The sequence below is a fragment of the Mauremys mutica genome, unplaced genomic scaffold (assembly GCF_020497125.1).
Source record: "Mauremys mutica isolate MM-2020 ecotype Southern unplaced genomic scaffold, ASM2049712v1 Super-Scaffold_100089, whole genome shotgun sequence".
Taxonomy (NCBI): Eukaryota; Metazoa; Chordata; order Testudines; family Geoemydidae; genus Mauremys; species Mauremys mutica.
The window spans coordinates 1,207,280-1,228,849 of NW_025423261.1; the positions used below are offsets into that span (position 1 = coordinate 1,207,280).

At 50.0% G+C, this 21,570-nt stretch overlaps 2 non-coding genes across 2 annotated transcripts; one reads left to right on the top strand and one right to left on the bottom strand.

Annotated features, from left to right (window-relative positions):
- The first annotated feature begins 186 nt into the window (after positions 1–186).
- On the top strand, positions 187–259 carry TRNAK-UUU. The gene has a single exon. It is a non-coding gene; the product is annotated as a tRNA-Lys (tRNA).
- Positions 260–3,062: 2,803 nt separating this feature from the next.
- On the bottom strand, positions 3,063–3,134 carry TRNAG-UCC. The gene has a single exon. It is a non-coding gene; the product is annotated as a tRNA-Gly (tRNA).
- Positions 3,135–21,570: the final 18,436 nt, after the last annotated feature.

Genomic DNA, 21,570 nt, shown 5'->3' on the forward strand with positions numbered 1-21,570 from the left:
TGTGTTTTCTCCTGGATTTGATATTTAACGAAAAAAAGAATAAGGCCTCAGGGCTCCAGATGGAGGAGCAGGCTGGGGCTAGGACTGCTAAGAGAGTGAGAGTAGCAGGTTTTCTGTATTGTTTCCCGCCCTCATTTTTCTTGACTAGTTTCTCTTCTGCATGAAATTTGCCTCTTTAAAATGTGAGCTTGGCTAGCTCAGTTGGCAGAGCATCAGACTTTTAATCTGAGGGTCCAGGGTTCAAGTCCCTGGTCAAGCAAAGAAACACTTTACCCCCTGTGACATCCCCAAGGATTTTTAGAAGGACTCTCCTTGACTTTAGTTTTTCCTTTTCAGGACATGGCCTTTCCTAGGAAGGGCCCTTTACTGCCTGGGACTGAAGGTGCTACTGCCTCACCTGTCCACTGGCCTCACAGTCTGGAGGAAGAAAGGCCTCTGGGCCTGCAGCAAAGTGCTGGGTGCTGAATTTCTGAGCAAATGCAGGGCTGGCCAGAGAGGCATGTTCCCACTGAGTCCTCCCTGCCAGAAAAAATTGTCCCCACAGACAGGGGTGGCTCCAGGCCCCAGCACACCAAGCGCGTGCTTAGGACAGCAAGCTGCAGGGGGCGCTCTGCCGGTCGCCGCGAGGGTCCTGCGACTTTGGCGGACCTCCTGCAGGCAAGCTGCCAAAGGCAACCTGCCTGCCGTGCTTGGGGCGGCAAAATGCCTAGAGCCGCCCCTGCCCACAGAGTCCTCCCTGCTGGAAGTAATCAACAGGTGCTCTGCTGGTCAGAGCACCTGTGACTATATATGAACTATAACTCTGAGGTCCTGTTGTAATGATGCCAAGTGTGGGCCATTAACAGTGGTTTGGACTCTTGATGGCTCCCATTAACCAGGACAATAGATTGTAGTTGGCAATCAACAGGTAATCAACAGGTGCTCTGCTGGTCATGGTGTAAGGGCCAGCACTCAGGACTTTGAATCCTCCAATCTGAGTTGAAGTCTCAGTGGAATCTGAGAACAATTCCTGTGCCACAAATCCTGCTGGGTCTTCCAAGGCTCTGTCTTGCTTTCTCAAAGGCCATGAAAACCACTACAAAAGGTTTTTTTTCTCCTGCTGATAATAGCTCACCTTAACTGATCACTCTCGTTATAGTGTGTATGGCAACACCCAATTTTTCATGTTCTGTGTGTATGTGTGTGTGTGTGTGAATATATATCTTCCTGCTGTATTTTCCACTGCATGCATCCAATGAAGTTGGTTTTAGCCCAGGAAAGCTTATGCTCAAATAAATTTGTTAGTTTCTAAGGTGCCACAAGTACTCCTGTTCTTTTTGCAGATAAATGAATGGAGGTTAAGTCCATGAATGGCTATTAGCCAGGATGGGTAAGGAATGGTGTCCTTAGCCTCTGTTTGTCAGAGGGTGGAGATGGATGGCAGGAGAGAGAGATCACTTGCTCATTACCTGTTAGGTTCAGTCCCTCTGGAGCACCTGGCATTGGCCACTGTTAGCAGATAGGATGTGAGGTTGGATGGACCTTTGGTCTGACCCAATATGGCCATTCTTATGGTCTTATGAAGGGAGGGGCAGAACACTGGGACAGAATTTCTGTAGTGTAGTGGTTATCACTTTTGCCTAACATGCAAAAGGTCCCTGGTTCAAAACCAGACAGAAACATGTGGGTTTAATTTTCCCAGCTCCTAGTGGCCTGTCCCTGCTGTTGTAGGAGCTGCAGTGATTTCTATGCTCAGAAGGTCTGTTATACTTCCCCTGCTCCCACTTTTCTCTCCTCTCCCTCTCTGAATGCCTGTGAAGTGGCTTTTCCCCTCCCGCTCCCTCCTGGAATGCTGGTGGGATGAATGGGCTGGTTGAAGAGCAGAAGAGCTCCCAGGTAGACAAGGTGTCTGGGATGCTAATTAGGCAGCGATCACACATCCAGAGCATGGACACTGCCCAAGGTGGAGTGTGACCAACCAGATACAGCCAAGTCATCTCTAGTCACAGGCCATGAGGAGCAGGTCCTTAAAAGGGGAAGGGGCCCTGTGCTCAGGAGAGCACTCACAAGCTTGTACCTCCAGTGAATGCCCTTTGCCCAGACCGCCTGGCCAGTGGTTCTCTGCGTTGCATTTCATTGTGCCTCAGGGAGACTTACCTTCATCACACCATGCATCACGGTGCTGTGGGAAACTTACCTTGCAGAATCCAGACATCTCCAGTGCCGTGCCTGTCCTGGGAGTGTGAGTGTGACACCCCCCGCCCCCTTTCTTTTGAGCTTAGCTGTCAATATAATAAATGTGCTGCTTTCTGCCAAACTGGTGGGTCATTAGTGCTCCCTACGCTGACTAGCTGGCCCAATTTGGGGTAACACCTGCGATAACCCCAACCCCTGCATGACAGAGGGTAGTGAAATGAGCTGAGAAAAAGCCTTAGCATCAGCACGGGAAAGCTAGAGGATCTGGGCCAGTCACCTTTTGAAGCCTTGTGGCTTGGTCTCCTCTGCCTTGGAGGTTGGCCTATGGCAGCCAGCTCTTCCTGCTGCCTCATCTGCGTGACTTGCCAAAGGAGGAAGTGAGACAGGAATGGGGCAAAAGAGGAAAGTCGAGCTGAGGAAGGCAGGGCAGAAGCTAAGTGCCTCAGTGCAGCTAAGTGGGGTTAGTAGAGCGTCACCAGTCATTCTGCAAAGCCTGGGGAGGTGCAGTTGGCTGCTGGGAGGCAGAATCCTGTGCCTGCCTCTTGGCTTCCGGGTGCCTCCCCTCCCGGGTCTATTACAGGAGTGGGTGGGTGGGGTCTTTTGGCCTGCAAGGTGCAGCAGGTCGGACTAGATGATCACATTGGTCCCTTCTGACCTTGAAGGCTCTGAGTCTAAAAGGGAGAGGGAAGTAAAGGGAAAAAAATAAAAAATAAACCAAATGTTGTAATACCAGGATGACTCCACCTGCTCATTGTATAGTCCTGCCCCTTTCTTCCTCCATTGTGTGTTGAATGACCTGCAGGACATTGATTCTCTCCTTCCATTGCTAAACTGATACAATGTGACTGAAATTAAACCAATTCCCAGCAGCAAAAACATCACATCGCTGCATTGGCTGGGAATTGAACCCACGTCAACTGCTTGGAAGGCAGCTATGCTCACCACTATACCACCAATGCATCTGACAAAAGTGCTGCTTATGCTTGCCCAATGAGGCTAGAGCAGAATTGAGGCGTTTTACTACCTGTTAAAATGTACTGGAGTCTCATCACTAAAAAAAAAAACCTACCTCTATCTCCACCTGGGTTTGAACCATCAGCCTCTCAATTAGGTCACCAAAGTGGTTAATCACAGACACAGGTAACTACCCTACTTCCCAAGCTTGTCTATGAAGCACCTACAGGGGCACACCTGGCTAGTGAGGGAGGCGCACAGCTGGGGTTATGAGTTCAGGTCTCACCCAAAGCATCCGTTTTCAGTAGCCATGGAGCTTCCCCCACTCACTTTGTCTAATTCACATGGAAAGTGCCATACCACGGTGATGAGAGCAAATTCTAAACTCTGAAATGTGGAGGTGGCCCATAGACTGGGATAAGGGGTTTGAAGAGAAAAAGCTCTAAGGATATAAAACCAGTCTCCACGGGCAGGTACGGTACAACGCCTCAACAGGGAGCCATTTGGGGGAGGGGGTTTCACGTCCTCTGTTCAATGTCCTGAGAGGTATTTTAAGATGAAGGTAACACCATGGCTAACAGTTGACTGGCACGTCCTGGGTTAAAGAAAGGAAGGGACTTGGGTTAATAGTCGGAAGATTTGTGTTACCGTCACTGTCTGACCCCCCTTCAGTGCAGAGGTTTGTACGTTGCTGGGTGGAACGCACAGACTCCTGGAGAGCAGGGGCAGCTGTTTCCATGGCAGAGAGCCTGGCACTTAGGAGACTTTCTTGACTTGCTGTTTTGAAGCAATTCAATAAAATAACGGTGGAGCTACAATGTCCGGTTCAAAATATCAGCCCCACCCCAGTGCAAAACTGCTATTTGAGGATCTAAACAGGAGGCTTCCGGCTCTAGGACACCTGACCAGAGAGCTCAGTGGGGGCTGTAAGAGCTGCTGACTCTGAGGGTCCTGGGCTAAATCCACTTGCAGGTGGAAGTGTTTTGATTTATTTGATGGATAATGAGCACCAGCTACCAGGGGAGAAACCCTGTGAACTTGCTGCCACTCCAGCTGCTGCCCCGGCAGGGGGGAGCCCCAGTGGGCCTGCTGCTGCTCCGGCCACCCCAGGAGTGCTGCCGGGGGCCACCGAGCTGCGGCTGCTCCTGCTGCCCGCGGAACCACAGGAGGGAGATGATTTTTTGACAGTGACAGACGCCTCGTCCTAAAGGCCTTTGTCTGCCCCCTTCTAGTGACTGTTTGGCACAGGAATGCAGCCCTCACTCCTGGGTCTCTCCTGGGGAAATAATGTTTCTGTGCAAAACACCAAAGCTTTTGACAGAAAGGAAGAAAAGGAAATGGCCACACGATGGGACTAGGACATAAGGAATGAAACACAAGATGCTTCTCCCATGTGCATTGACTTTGAACCTTGTTGTTTGCGGTGTTGTCTCTCATGTCCTGGGACCAACATGGATACAACAAGGGGGAGGAGGTCACATAATATCTTCTAAAGGACCAAGGAAGGGAGTATTATTTACTCCTTCTCATAACACAAGAACTAGGAGGCGTCACCACATGAAATGAATAAGCTGCAGGTTTGAAATGAACACACTTCCCTCAATCTGCTGGCAATGCTTCTACTAACGCAGCCTAATCTGCTGTTAGCCTTCTTGGCAACAAGGGGACTGTTGACTCATATCCAGCTTCTCATCCACTGTAATCCCCAGGTCCTTTTCTGCAGAATTGCTGCTTAGCCAGTCGGTCCCCAAGCTGTAGCAGTGCAGGGGATTCTTCCTTCCTAAGTGCAGGACTCTGCACTTCTCCTTGTTGAACCTCCTCAGATTTCTTTTGGCCCAATCCTCCAATTTGTCTAGGTCACTCTGGACCCAAACCCTGTCCTCCAGCGCTTGGATTCTTTACATGCTTTCACAGAGTGAAGAGCACATGTTCCATGATTTCATATGGCAGAGTTTTATGCTATAGGGAGCTTTCCCTGTGTGAATTTGACAGGTGAATCAACATAGAGACATATTGTGACCCTTCTCAGGGAGCTGAGGGCTGAGAGTTTCCTTGTTGCCACCTTCCACTAGGAAGAGGGAGTTTTGCATTTGGCAGCTGGATGTTAGTGACCAAACTCACCCAGCCCGTCAGGCACTCAAGGACCCTCCTCTGAGCTACAGCAGCCACCCTAACCCCTGAGTTCCTTCAATGTGTCCCCCTCTGGGGTCCAGCCCGGATCACCAGATACTCAGAGAAATCCCAGATCCTCTCTGCCCAAAGCAATGGTATATCCCAGGTTACTAGTTTTACTGTGGACCACTGCTACTGTATCTCACACCGCACTTGAGTATAGTTATCAAACAAGCAGAAATTTATTTAACAACCGATAGAGATTTAAACAAACAAATGTGAGCGATGGAAACTAACTGTTACCAACTAAACAAAATCAGAAAATGCAACCTACACTTCTTAATAGTTAGCTTTCCTATCTAAGTAGAGTTTCACCTCACAATTCAGTCAATTTCACTGATTGCTAGTCCCTAGGCGCCATGGCCCTGCCTTTCATGAAGCATCACTGGTCGTTAGGAATCTCCTTGGTGAATGGACCCAGAGTGTTTTTCTCCACCCTGTTATGAACTGAATCAGTCTTTTGTCTTTATTCACAGAAAGGATGATCTCCTCATTCTCATATTGTCCTTGTCACTTCCACAGGGTTTTGATGTCTATAATTTGTCTTTGATGCTTTTCCATTGGCTTTTCTAGGTTGGTGCAGAGGCTGACAATGGAGCAATACATCACATAACTGGCTAGCAAGGGAGAGGTGCCAATTCCCTCCCACTGGAATGGGCCGTCCCCAACAAGACCTATGATTGGGGTGACTCACTTTCACAACAATAACATATGGGCATAATTTTCCATGTACTTACATTACCCCTTAACTATGACTTGGACACACCTCTCGCAGTGAGTAGGAGTATCAATAATTTACAAGCTTTCAGTAGAGATCTCACTGCTATGCTTCCTGGATAACTATCATAAAAGCAGTGTATTAGGTGTGGGGAGTTTTTCAGGTCTGACACAGGAGTTGCTTGTGAAGAACAGTGACCCCCTTTGCCAATTGGCACCAATGAGCTTTTGTCACAGATGCACTGAGCTATACCGTCACCCCCTGATAGAACAGAAAGGCCAGCACAAAAAACAGAGAGAGGAACAATAAGATACTAAAATGACAATGGCTGGCTCAGCCCTCCATACGAGTAACTTTCTCACATATAGGGAGATGGGTCAAAATTGGAATTGATGTTAAGGCTGTGTCTACACTTCAAACACTGGAAATATTCTTCTGACAACCTAACACTGCCTACACTGGGGCTCAGGTCACATTAACTACTTCTCTCAGTGGAGAGGACTTTTCACACCCCTGAGAGATGTGGCTATGCCAACACAGCTTTTCTACATCGACCAGCCTTTAGCTGGCTTATTGACCTGAAAGGCAATGGATTTCGGTCTTGTTCTTTATATTGATGGCTGATGAGTGCAGCTGTCCTACCTGCTTGGACACATCCTGTGACAGATGTCAGGCCTTTCCTTTGCAAATTAGAGAAGTGGGGAAGACAGTGACCCTTACAGTCTAAGTGGGTAAAAACTTATACAACTTATCTCCTCAAGTAGCTTTCCTTTGAATAGAAATTGACTTTGAAACTAAGCAAAAAAAATTCTATTTGAAAACACAAAATATTAAAATCGATACTTGGCCAATATTCTCTTATACACACTCTCTCACACACATTCTCCCACCCCAACCTTTTTGACCAGAACTCCTTACACTACAGGGGGTAAATTAAATCAAATTAACTTTTCAAGATTAGCCATCATTTCCTGTACGACTAACAAAACAAAACAAAAAAAGACAACTTTCAGTTTTCCAAAATACTTCAGATTATCACACATTTAGTCTCTTCTTCTTTAACTAATAACTTCACCAATAATCTCATTTTAATAGGTAACAAAAACATATTCAAAGATCACAAATTCTTATCATATATGTTAGTTTTCTTTTAATGCCCATTGCCAACAACTGAACCTTGGCTCAAGCTGTGGTTTGTCCCAACCACTTCTGTGAGTTCAGATATCTCAGGATCTTCTGCAGTATGTGTTGGTGGAAGGGATCTCCTATGAGGGAATCTTTGCATCATGAGGAAAAATGCCTCTCGTGTCACACTTTTAATCTTTCAAAGTGAGAGAAGATAGAGGAGAAGTGATGTAAATGCATAAAACACAAGAGAGAACTGTCTGGTCTGCACTAAAGACATTTATTGGTTAACTATATTACTCCGATGTGTGAAAAATCCACACCACTGAGCAATGTAGTTACACAGCCCTAACCCCCTGTGTAGATAGCTATACATCAGCAGCAGAACTTCTCCTGCCAAAAGAGCCACTGCCGCTTGCGAGGGTTGGACTAATCAAGTCCGATGGGAGAAATCTCTCCCATTGGCTGAAAGCGTCTGTAATAGCAGCGCTACAGCAGCGCAGCTACATTGGTGCAGCTGCACCAACATCAGCTTTATTGTGTAACCATAGCATCAGACACAAAACCATAGAATCAGAACTCAACATGCGAGTATCCAGAAGTCTGAAATTGGAGCCTGATACATTCATTGCCTCATTGGTTACTATCATTTCTACAGCCTTGAAGTCCTTGTTACCCAATCAGGCAGCCAGTTTGGGATCCACGGGGAAGGAATGTCCTTTGAAGCACTCTCTCTTTGGATCCAAATGGTGAAGGATGATTGTTCTCAATGTAACCTGGCATCCTTTGGAACTGTAATCAGTGACACTGAACTAGGAAATGGAGTTGTACAAACAATTTTCCTTGGGTCATTGGTCACCATAGCTTCCTTTACTGGGGTGGAAACCAAGAACTGGGTGTGGACTCTTTCAGCCACAGCTCTTTCCAAATCCTTGGCCTTGGGTAGGGTAAATTTACACTTCTCCGAAGTAGAATCCTTTACAAAACCACTCCAAATCTCAGCAGTGTTAGTGAGGCTTACCAAAACATGGAGGCTTACCAAAACATGCCAAGCTTTTCTTTAATTTGGTGGCACAGTTCCAGGCAAGGGACTGGATAAAGGGCTGGATCACAATCTTCATTAGTGACCAGAGCTGGAGTTTCTATTCAAAAATAGTTATTTTTCTGCAGCTATTAGATTTCCAAAACTGATTTGATTCGATATACATTTTTAGCACCTACAAAGGATAAATTCAACAAAACTCCACTTCTATTTCCTCAACATCTGCATCATGAAGGGCAGCATCTCCGATACAATAAGATTAGCTAGGAAAGATCTTCTGTAGGGCCTGGGTTACAAAGGCTTTGGAATCAACTACATGGGCATTGTGCCTAGTTCAAAAATCACTTACCATGGAATTTTCTCCCCAGATCATCTGGGACAATATTGACTTAAACAATTGAACTACACAGTGATCATATGCACTTCCTTCAGTTAGCTGGGGTTTCGCTATTGTTCACCATTTCTGAGTAGAGATTTTAAATCACTGCTGTTTCTTTGTTAGCCTGTCCAGTAAATTGGAGAGTTCTCTAATGCTGACAGAACTGCACCTCAACCTTCTCCATGACATCATGCAGGGATGGGGAAAAAGCAAAGCTGAAGTGAGAAATGATGACTTTAGCAAATAGTCATTTGTCTTAAATTCTCCAATAAATCTGAGCTACATCCTATCAAACTGAACTAATATCCAACTGAGTGACCAAACAGCCTTCAGGAAAGATAGAAACCCACATCACAGAGAGACAGAATACATGGCAATGGAAGTGTGAAGTGAAATTCCAGAGCAGGTTACATCTGATTATTCAGAATCAGGACAAGAGATTCTCCCATCACATTCTCCTCTGATCCATTCAAACATACTTCACTCAGCACTGTCTCAATAGCCAGTTATGTTATTTACAAAATTTTTAGTATCCGAGCATTGCCATAATGGGGGACAAAACCACTCACCTTGCCAGAAGTGGCTTTACCAATAGATGGAACCTGGGATTTAAACTCCCAATGAGCACACTGTGTTTGGGATCCATTTGAATTCCCCTTCCAGGTCTTTGCCACTTTCATCTCCAGTCAGAGTGACTCTGATATAAGATTAAAGAAGTCAAAGCATCATCTCCAAGCGTAGCAGCTGAGAACTCTTCCTCACAGGACACTTTGAGAAGTGGATGGATAGAATGGGATGATGATAACCTCTGCATGGCTCAGACAAAAGGTAACAGTTCTGCAGTGATGGGGAAGGAGGGAATCTCTGCGTCTCCCCATCTCCTTCCAGTGTCACAGAGGCTGAAATTACACTTTTTTTCCTGCCCCTGCTCCTCTTCATTTAACTATAATTTGAAAAATTCCCATTATATCTGCTCTTCAGCACAACCCAGAGCAACGTGAGAACAACTGGCAATGATACAATCTGTATCACTGGTGACTGACAATAACTTTGAAATAGGAAGAATAGTATAAATGTGATGCTCTCTGGTTCCTGATAGGAAGGGCACACTCGAATTACTCATGGGATAATGGAGTTGATAGAAAGGACAAATGGGTCCACCTCAAAATAGGGAAAACTGAAAAAGGCAAAAATGGGCCCCTCATCTGGTCAAACTGAGGGATAACCATGCTGCAAACAGTTCAAACAGCTTTAAAAGTTACTATGTGGGAATCAGGAAAATTATTAGAGAAAAAAAAAGTATTGATAGCCCTAGAGGTGTTTATGTTGTTGATCTCCCTTGCAGATTCTCTGATGACTAACATGGGCTAAGTGCCCACAGAAGGTTTTCCCGCACTCACTGCATTTATAGGGTCTCCACCAGTGTGGATTCTCTGATGCCTAATAAGGTCTGAGCTGGTAATAAAGGTTTTCCCACACTCACTGCATTCATAGGGCCTCTCCCCTGTGTGGATTCTCTGATGTTGATAAAGGACTGAGCTGCGATTGAAGGTTTTCCCACACTCACGGCATTCATAGGGCCTCTCCCCTGTGTGGATTCTCTGATGTTGATAAAGGCCTGAGTTGCTAGTGAAGCATTTTCCACACTCACTGCATTCATAGGGCCTCTCCCCTGTGTGGATTCTCTGATGGGTAAGAAGGTTTGAGCTGCTAGTGAAGCATTTTCCACACTCACGGCATTCATAGGGCCTCTCCCCTGTGTGGATTCTCTGATGGGTAAGAAGGATTGAGCTGCAACTGAAGGTTTTCCCACAGTCACTGCATTCATAGGGCCTCTCCCCTGTGTGGATTCTCTGATGGGTAAGAAGGTTTGAGCTGCAATTGAAGGTTTTCCCACACTCACTGCATTCATAGGGCCTCTGCCCTGTGTGGATTCTCTGATGTTTAGTAAGGCCTGAGCTGCTAGTGAAGCATTTTCCACACTCACGGCATTCATAGGGCCTCTCCCCTGTGTGGATTCTCTGATGGGTAAGAAGGATTGAGCTGCAACTGAAGGTTTTCCCACAGTCACTGCATTCATAGGGCCTCTCCCCTGTGTGGATTCTCTGATGTTTAGAAAGGCTTGAACTGCTAGTGAAGCTTTTCCCACACTCACTGCATTCATAGGGTCTCTTCCCTGTGTGGATTCCCTGATGCCTAATAAGGTGTGAATTTTGACTGAAGGTTTTCCCGCACTCACTGCATTCATAGAGCCTCTTCCCTGTGTGGATTCTGTGATGCTTTATAAGGATGGAGTAATCACATACGTTTTCCCCAAACTCACTGCATGTATTTTTTCTCTTTCTGCTGAGGATTTCCTGTTGTGTTGTGGTTTCCTTGAGGTCCTTCTTAGTTTCCTGACAGGAAATACATTTACCCACTTTCTCCCCTGGCTGGTTTCCCTGCTCTCCTTCTGGTCTGTGCTGAATGTCATGGGATTTTTCCTGCTCATGACTCCAGGACACATTCCTTTTCGATCTTTGCGATAATTCTCTGTGTTTATCCACTTGCTCAACATTTTCCTGCTGAGAATTCTGCTCCTCTTTCTCACATACCATTGCGTCACCTGCTGTGATAGAGACAGAAACCTCAAACAGGGATGGAAAGGGGAAGGCCAAACCAATACAAGTACTGGAGAGAGGTCAAATAAAAATCAGGAACTGAACTCCCCCAAGTTCTTCCCCAAACAGGAGAGAGGAGGGGATCAATTCAGGCTTCACATCCCATCCAAATTCACAGGGGGAAGGGAGGAAGCTACTTCCTGGTGTCTGCTAGGGTCTACAGGAAGCCATGAGCTATATTTACCCTAAGGATACGACCCCTGCTAGGGACAATATTGAACTGAGAGACCTTCCAAGGGCATTGTAGGGCATCCCAGATGTTTCCTTCAGGCACTTACAGATTCTGAGTTGGTTTAATATTTCCTCACCTGTGCAGGGAGCTCTCAGGATCTCTCTTTCCTCTGAACCCTGGAGGTCTGGGACCCATGGCTCTTCCCCTTGTTCCAGCTGGGAGATCACATCAGGTTGGGAAATTGGAAACCCTGCTCAGATGAAAGAAAACAAAGGAGGTCACTTGATTTCATAACTTTGTCATAAAAAACATTCTATTAATTTAACTTCAGTGCTTAGTGTGACGGGTGTGCCTGGGGCAGTCCACACTGAAAATGCCAGGGTCAGGGCAGGATGAAAAAGGGAGAGCAGATGCTCCCAAAACTGGTGGTTAACACTGAAGTTAAACTCAATGACCAGTCACAAACTGTGCTTCTGATCCCACACACGGGTTATCGAGAAGCTGAAAAAAGAAATCACAGGGCCCCCTTTATTGCATTCCAGTTCTCCAACTCCCAATCAGCACCTAGGTCCAGTACAGTGAGAGGTTATTTAAAAACTCTGCTCATATACAAAATGTTTTTCTGACCCCAAAAGGTCAGCCACATTACAAGATCACTATAGGTTTGGATCTTACCCAAAAGACCACACTGCCAGCCAATCCTTTAGCATGGAAAGACAAGACAGGACACGACACAAAAAAAGTTGTTAAATGGGAAAGCAGTGAGATGCATTCCAAAATCTATATATCAGGTTATTAGCAGTATTGTTGAGCTGCTGGCTTGAAAGTCCGTCTGGAACACATCCACAAGTTCGATGGGTCTTTTAGTCCTTTATTCCAGGCTTCAATTTGTAGAGAAGTTGCTCCAGAGGTAGGAAGAGGGATTGAAGACAAAATGGAGATGATGCAGCTGCCCTTTATATTCCTTTTGCCATGTGGCTTGTACTTCCTGTGTCCCAAACACAAGCTTCACAGCACAGGGCATGGAAAAGCCTCGGAAGTCTCAGCACACAGACATACCCCTGCATGTCTTGCTGACTCAATAGGTTTATGCCCTTGATCAGGGATGGGCAAATTACGGCCCACGGGCCACATCCAGCCGACAGGACCGTCCTGCCCAGTGCCTGAGCTCCTGGCTGGGGAGGCTAGCCCCTCCCCCGGCAGCCACACCACCGTGCGGGCAGCGCTCCTGTGGGGCGGGGCTGTGCGCTCCTGCAGGGCAGTGTGTCTGGCTCTGCGTGGTCCACGTGGCTGCCAGACACGCTGCTCTGAGCGGCATGGTAAGGAGGTGGGGGCGTTGGATAAGGGGCAGGGAGTCCCAGGGGGCAGTCAGGGGACAGTTGGATGGGGCGGAGGTTCTGGGAGGACGGGGGCTGGATCGGTGTGGGAGTCCCAAGGGTCTGTCAGTGGGCAGGGGGGTGGATAGACGTCAGGGCAGTCAAGGGACAGGTAGCAGCGGGGTGGGGTCGGGGGTGGGGTCCTGGATATGAACCCATATCCACACCCCCACCCCCTGACAGACCCCGGGACTCCTACGCCTATCCAACCTCCCAGTTCCCCATCCCCTGACCACCCGCCCAATCGTCCCCTGCTCCCTGTCCCCTGACTGCCCCCCAGGGCTCTCTGCCCCTTATCCAACCCCCTGGCCCTGGCCCCCTTACCACAGCCACGCGGCCTGCTGCAGCTAGACACGGGGTCCCTCAGGAGCGCGCAGACCAGCCCCCTTACCATGCCACTCAGAGCAGTAGGAGCTCGCAGCCCCACCACTGCAGCACTGCCCAGGAGCGGTGGGCCAGAGCGCTGGTGGCGCGGCATGTTGAGGCTGCAGGGGGACAGCGGGGGCGAGGGGACAACAGGGGAGAGGAGGGGAGGAGAGGGGACGGGGGAGCCTCCCCGACCGGGAGCTCAGGGGCCGGATGTGGCCTGCGGGCCGTAGTTTACCCACCCCTGACTTACACGTTAGTTTGTAAAAAGAACAGGAGTACTTGTGGCACCTTAGAGACTAACAAATTTATTTGTGGTTTATCTGCATTTCTTTTGTAAACAATTCTGACTTTTATGACTTGTTACCTGTAGTCACTTAAAATCTTTTTTTTTGGTAATTAACAATCTTGTTTTATTGTTTTATCCAACTAGCGTGTTTGGATTAAAGTGTGTTGGAAACTGCATTTGGGATGTAGCGGGGTGGACGTCCGCTCCTGCTCTGAAGGGTTAAAAACAGCCCTGGGAGGGGGCTGTGGCTGGAGAAAGCAGCTTTTAGGCTGGGCTGCTTGGGGGAAGTGATTGCAGCTGGGGCCACGCCCCAAACAGACTCAGCTGGCCTATAAAGGCAGAGAAGCCAGGGGCAGATAGAGTCTCTCTCTGTTTGTAGAGGGAGATGGGCCTGGCTGCAGGGAGCTGGACACAGGGTACCTGAGTGGAGCAGGGCTGGGGAAAGGCAGAGGAGCTGGGGAGCTCCAGCCTGGAAAGCCCCAGGCTGCGGCCTAGCAGAAGGCAATAGGTACTGGGGGGCTGCAGAGGGCAGCCCAGCGGTAGGCAAAGGCAGCAGGTCCAAACCCTCCTTACCAGTGATGAGTGGCTGATACTGCAGCCTGCCCCAGGGTGTGGGGCTAGACGATGACTGGCCTTATACTGAGCCGAGGTGGGAATAGTGGGTGGGAGTTCCCTGGGGAGGGGAGACCCCAAGACTGAGGGGTTACTGCCAGAGGGCAGCACCCCAGGTAAAAGGGGCACCAGATCCAGGGAGGGACATGGGGGGCCAGAGGACAGGCGGATCACCAGCCTGCAGAGGGTGCGCCAGAGCTGGAATGAGCTAATTCCCAGAAGTCACCAGCAGGGGGTGCCGCAGGGGTGAGTCCACTCATCTACATGGGATAACAAGGCTGGTGCATGTCAGTTTCCACTGATGAAATGACAGACGTCATATGAGCTTGCCTTGTTCAGTAGTGTGCTGGACAGGGAAAGATGCACAATTCTGGGGGAAGTCTGGGAACAGAGACTTTTCTGGGGTTTTCCTGTGCTACACTGTAACTCCTGAGTCGCTGACTAGCAGCACTAAATAATGTGTAGCTGGGAGTGAGTTACATGCTGGAGACTGTGTGTTACCTGCCCAGGAGCGGCTGCTCTCACAGTAAATCAGTGTAAAAGTCACCCCAGCCTGGGGAACTGAGGGGACACAGCTGTTCAACACTCCAGATTGCACTGTGGTTAATGTCACAGACACTCAATTTCAAAGAGGCTCCCAAAACACAGAGAAAGTAAATCCATGTCCCAGAAATCCAAGACTCCAGAGAGAGGGCAAGTCTCCCTGCCACTGCTTCTTGCTGACGGAGAGGTCCAGAGACAATGAGAGTGTCCTGGGGAAGCTGGGGACAGTAACCATGGGCTGGTGGGGTTCAGTGGAGAAAGGGAACAGGAAGGGCAGGGATATGACTGAATGCAGGATCTCAGCAGTACTAGATGTCAGGATAGCACATAGTGCAGCCCATTGGAAAACATAATCCCAACTAGACATACAAAATGATGAGGTGTAAATTAGCTGTTTCCACTCAAGAGAGAGATCTTGGAGTCATGGATAGTTCTCTGAAAACATCCACTCAATGTGCAGCGAATGGAATGTTGGGAATCATTAAGCAAGGGATAGAAAAGACAGAAAATATCATATTGCCTGTATACAAATCTATGGTGCGCCCACATCTCGAATACGGCTGTAGGAGCTGGATTTTATAATGTACTGAGAGAATTTAATGTATGATTTGATTTCATCCTGTCAGCCACCCTGTTTGAATAGGGGAAAGGAATGACAGATCAGAACAATCCTTCTGACTGATTGAGGTTACCTTTTGTTTTAGGATAAGTTACACTGTCTACTATGGTTTCCTCTATGTATTACAAATTAGGCACTCTAGTTAAATCTACATGTCTTTGTTTTAAGGTTTAGTAAATAAGAGACAGGATTCTCTATTGTGTCTATGTTAAGTAGATTAGAGAAACATTGAAGGCAAGGTTTCATTTGCAATGCCTTTTTGCTCGATATGAAATACTACTGTTTGTATTCTCAGTGGGTTTGTGTGAATGAGGATGTATGCACCAGGAAAAGAGAAGGTGTAAAGGCCATTGTTATAGCCAGAGTAAAGGAAGAAGGAGTCAAGAGACTTAAAGGACATCAAAGAATCATCAACGTGCATTCATAACGAAGGGCAGATTGATGACCCTGAGGTAAAGGCTGGCACCCCTGAGGACAATTGATTAAATCAGAGCAAAGGACAGGCTGACCCTCTCAGAGGTGCACTGGAATGTTTACACCAGTTAAGAAGTAACCGATCACAAACTGATACAGCAAAATCCATAGAGTTCCACAAAGGAAAAAACCCTATAAGAACCAGGGTGCTTGGCCATGGGACTTTGGGTTCATCTTGCCACACTCCCGGAGCATTGGATTGCGACCGACAAGAGCCTAGCCCCACACTCGTGCTCAGTGTAATTGGCCATTAGATTGACTCGAGCTACAACAGACTGGTAACTATGAACTGCTCTGGCAGAGGGTGTGTGTGTGTGTGTGTGTGTGCGCGTGTTTACCTTCCGCTATAAAGATCCTGTGTGCTTTGTAGGAGCATAACACTGCGTTCAGATGTGGTCGCCATATCTCAAAGAAGTTTACTTATGCAAACAGGAGATATTTGACACTGTGCAATACTGTTCCTGTGTTCTGCAGCAGGGCAGGGTCTGTGGCAGTGTGTGGGTCACTGGCATATTGGGGTGATGCAGAGACAGGACAGAGCAGAGGTGGCATTGTGGGGCTGGCGTGAACCGTATCTCTTCATTTCCCCTTCCAAGAACTGAGGGGACAGGAATCCTTACCCAGCGAGGTCACATTCTCATAGTTCTCCTGCATGACGTCTCTGTAGAGGGCTCTCTGAGCAGGGTCCAGCAGAGCCCACTCTTCCCTGGAGAAATACACAGCCACCTCCTTGAAGGTCACTGGCCCCTGAAAGAGCAAGAGTCCAACACTCAGTACCTGCTGCCTCACTCACAGCCCCACTATTTGTGGGGGAGAGAAGTCAATCAACTGCAAGCTCTGGGTGGATCACAGTCAGAGTCCCACCTCCACCCCACTCAGAGCATCCTGGAAACACCAGGTTAAGGGGACGAATAGAGAGTCCCTTTTCTCTCCCAGCAGATCCATCACACTCCTACTAGCCACAGAGCGATACAGGAGATGGAGCCCCTAGCAGGGACCAGGGAGAGCTCCCTCGTAGGAAGCCCAACACCCTCCCCATTGTGAGGAGCTGGATATGAAGGGAGGGGAATCTCCACTAAACCTCACTTGTGGGTGCCCCCTTCATATCTCACAGCGGCTGGTCAGTCAGGTCAGGCTCCAGCACTGGGAGTCTGGTCAGTTTTCCTAGCCCTATGTAGGAGGGTTATTTTCTGTTTCACAAATTGGAGTATTTCCACCTCCTAATCTCATGGGTCTGTTCCTAGAATCTGGGCCACTCATTAAATTCCCCCCAGCAGGAATGTCACAAGCTGTCCTCCTCCCTTCCCCACCTTGTGCATTTCCTGCCCGGCTCCAAACCAGACTGTGCAAATCTTCCCATCTCCGGTGTATTTGCTGTCCCTCTCCCTCCTGCAGGAACCCACCAGCTACCCCCCGACAATCCCTACCTGAACAGGCTCCTCTGCAGCCATTTCTCTCCCCTGTCCCATGGCAGGATGGGATGAGCTGGAGTGAAACACGGACGTCATTCTGCAGCCTGGGAGGGTGAGAAGGGCAGTTGTGGGGGTTACAGAACAGGCTTTAGTTAATGTCACAGGACGATTCCCCCAGGCCCTTTCCCTGCAGACAGACATCCTAGATTCTGCCATCCTGGGAAAATGCTCAATCTCTGTATTACAGTGTAGACCTGGCCCCTCCTGCCAGGGTAAGCCCACAGAGAGATTTTTAACCTTCCTTCTCCCTCCCCCAATCTCATAACTAAGTCTCTGAACACAAGGCTAGAAAAGAGCAGAACCAAAGGAGTCACTGTGGGGGATTCCCTCGGACACTGACCCCCCGGCAGTCACACCCCAGCAGGGGGAATATGGAGTCAAGAACCAGCTTTTCCTCTGTCTGATCCTTTTCTTGATCACTGGAAAGTGGTTCTGCCCAGGGATGCTGCAATACATGCCTGGTCTCCCAGATCACAATGGAGGCTGCAGCGTCTGACCCAGGAAGCTGAACCCCAATATCCCGGGCAGAGAGGGACAGAGCGTTTGAGCAGCTTCCCTCCTTTAGCTCTCTGGGGAGAGCAGCTAATGAGAGCCCCTCCTCACAGGGAGAACTGCTGATCTCATTTGCCCCACTGTCCATCTGGAGTCACTCCTTGTCTTTCCATGCAGTGACTCTGGATTAACAATGGTCTCAATGAAACCAGATTTCAGAATGAATGAGTCCAGAATGCTGTGGAAGAGACCATTGTGTGGCATTTCTAGCCCCCTTCCCACCTGCCGCTCCCCCAAGATCTAGTATAAGGACTCGGGGCACAAATTTTCCCAATGGAACTGGAAGGTCCTGGAGTTTTCAAGATGTTTGATAAGTGGATAGAAAGTTATCATGGTGACTGGGCCTGGCTGGGGAATGCTGGGATGTGCTTGGAGTCAGGATTCTGGCACAAGCTGATGAGCTAGAAGGAGCATGGTTAGTAGCAGCCCCCAGAGCCTCCATCCAGGGCCCCCCAGACACCCCCAGTACCCAGAGCCCAGACCCCGCAGCCAGAGTCCCACCAGATATTCCCTGGGACCCAACCCCCAAAATCCCTGAACAGGAACTCCAGATACCCCTCAGCACCCCACTGGCCAGAGAAGCCCCACCAGACCATCACTGGCAGGCTGGGAATCCTAAAGGTTCCCCCCACCAAGAGCCCCCAACAGCCAGGGACCACCCCCCAGGGGACCCCTCACTGGGAATTCAGTCCCTCACTGCCTGCCCAGGATTCCCCTACTGCCTGCCTAGGACACCACCTGTCCTCCAGCAGGACCTGCCAGGCCATTTGCCTGGGACCCTCTGATGCTTTACAATGGGACCCCTCCCTCTGCTTGTCTGGCATCCCGACCTAGCGCCTGGCACTCCCCCACCCAGTTCTGTGCATTGGGCATGACTGAGCCCCTGGCACAGCACCAGGCTCCCTCCAGCCCCCTGCCCCGCCTCCCCAAGAAACGCCCACCCTCACTGTTCTGCACCAACAAGTCCCCAGTGCTACCCACCTCCAGGACCCACAGCCTCAGGGCTGGGCACATCAGAACCCACCCCCCCAAACCTCCAGAACCCCCTGCCCAGTCACCCAGAGGCCTCCCCCTCCCACAATGCCCCTTCAGCTCCAGCTGCAATCTCCCCACACAGACACCCCATCCCCTACCCCAGCAACAGTTACCTCACTGTGTCTGCTAAGTGGATAGAAAGTTATCACTGCCTCCTGCTGGCCAGTCACACGGGCAGAGGGATCCCTGGGGGGTGCTGCTTTAACAGGAGAATGAAAGGGCAAGAAAGGTCCATGCCCTGTCACTAGCTACATCTTCGCACTGCGGGAAGCAACCCCTCCCAGAGGCCATTTGTCATGGGCTTTGGGACACTTCTGGACCCACACTGCACTCAGAGTGACCTCCTCACCCAGTGCCAGCTGGAGAAAAGAAAAGGGTCCAGCCAACTCTCCTGTTACCAGCTGGGAACCACTGATCCCCCAAACAGGGGGAGGCCTCTGGGTTTGATGGGTATTAAATCCGTTTAGAGAGGAAAGTGGAAAATCAGAAGGATTTTATATCAGGTGTTGATACGACGTAAAATCTGAGTGTTTCACATCAATATCTGATAACTGAATAGAGAGAAAATGGGCAACATTTGCCAACATTTTATATCCATGTTCAGGAATCTGAGAAAAGGTGTAAATTTGAGATTTTCTTAGTATTTTATAATTAAAGAGACAGGGAAAAATCTCAGGCCATAGTCATTTAGAAATAGACAATTAGAGAAAAAGTGGGGCTTAGGATAATTTTTAGATTTGCAGAGAATACATATCAGAAACTACGCAACTGATAACATGAGAGGGGGCAGGGATAGCTCAGTGGTTGGAGCACTGCCCTGCTAAACCTGGGATTGTGAGTTCAATCCTTAAGGGGGCCATTTAGGAAACTGAGGTAAAAATCTGGGGATTGTTCTTGCTTTGAGCAGGGGGTTGGACTAGATACCTCCTGAGGTCCCTTCCAATCCTGATAGTCTATGAACACCGTCGAGATCTGAGGGGATTTTATATTACTGCTACATAACTAGAGGGAAAAGGGGGGCTGTTGGACTGGATTTTATATTACTATCCAATACATATACACAAAGTGATGGCTCCCCCCACCATTCCCATGGGCAGCAGGGAGCCCTGTGAGGAGCTGCTTTAAGACGGCAAAGGGGGGGGGGGGAGCTGGCAGGTCCCTGGATGAGGGAAGGGGGCAGCAGTGGGGGATGGGCAGGTGGTAGTTAGGGGCAGTAACTGGGAAACCGGGGTCCGGGCAGCCCCCACGGGGGACACGTGCCCCTCCCGCCCCCCCGGCAGAGAACCGGCATCTCACCCTCCCCCCACCCCCCAACAGGGGCAGCCACGTGCTGGGGACTGACCCAGGGGGACAATTTCCCACCCGGACAAGGACAAATCGCAGCAGGTAAAACGGGGGGGGGACCCCCCATGGGAGAGATTTTAACTGGACATTGGAGACTCGTGGAGAGACCGGGGGGGGGGGGACAGGGGAGCCGAGAGAGCGGATCACGGGGGGGGGGGGCGCGAATCTCCCCGGATGTTACAGCCCGAGCGAGACCCCGAGAGAGACACGGGGCAGAACCGGAGAGACTCTGTACCGGGGGCGAGAGGCGCAAACAGGGACAGGAGCCAATTAACTCCCCCCCTCTGACCCCCCCGCGTCCCACCGACCTTCCGCCCCCCCCCGCAACTCCGGCTTCTCCCACCCCCCCCATCCCAGCGGGGCCGGGGCGGATCCTGCTGCAGCTCCCGGGGCCGGGGCGGCTCCGCGGCTTCTCCCAGGTTCCCCGGGGCAGAGTCACGGGCCCGCCCCCCCCCCCCCCGGGTCTCTCACTCACCGGCTCACACGGAGGCGGCAGCAGCAGCTTTGTTCTCCCGCCCGCAGCGGGGCTCGCACGGAGCATGCGCAGTTCCAGCTGCTGACCCCTCCCTCACCCGGGCTGGGGAGGGCTGACGCGCCCCCGGGGCAGGCTGGGAGATGTAGTTCCGCACTCTCCCTGGAGCGGAAGTGACGTCAGCGAGGGAGGCGGAGAAGGGTTTGTGCCGCTGGGGCTCTGGGCATGCGCAGATCGCGGCGAGAGAGACCTTCATTAACCCCCCCGTGCCCGGCCCGGGCCCTCCGTGGGAAAGGGGCGAGGGGGGGGAGGGAGCCGGTGACCCCCGAGGAGCGGGGGGAGAAAGGGGGGGGCTGAGATCCCCTCGGATTTACCGCTCCCCCCCCGTGGGGACCCCCCGCCCCCCGCCCTCCCCCCTTTCTCCCTAGAGAGCCACGAGCAGCCCCCAGGGTGACCCCCCTCCCCCAACCCCTGAGAAGTTCCCTGTCCCCCCCCCCCTTGTGCCCCATTTTCTCTCCCCTTCGCCAGTGTCCAGCTCTCCCTGGGGCTGGGGGTGTCTGGGGCCCCTGGCCAGGGACTCTGGGGACTGGGGGCCAGGGAAGATCTGGCAGGACCCTGGCTGGGGCTGTGGGGGTGTCTGGGGCCCCGGCTGTGGGGTCTGGGCTCTGGGGGGTGTAGAAGGGCCTTAATGGAGAGAAAAGATTGGGTATTAAAGCAGAGAAACGCATAACAAGACCCAGTGGCTGGAAGGTGAAAAGAGACAAATTCATATTACAAATAAGGCACAAATATTCAAGAGCGAAGATGATTCACCACATGAACAAGCTACCAAGGAAAGTGGTGGATTCACCATCTCCTGATGTCATTTAATGAAGACTAGATGCCTTTCTGGAATGTGTTTGCCCCAAAAGTAGCTCTTGTGTTATTCAGGAGGCCTGTGATATGCAGGGGGCTCAGATTAGATGCTCTAATGGTCTCTTCTGGCCATAAAGTTAACTAATTTCTGAAAAACTGAGTGT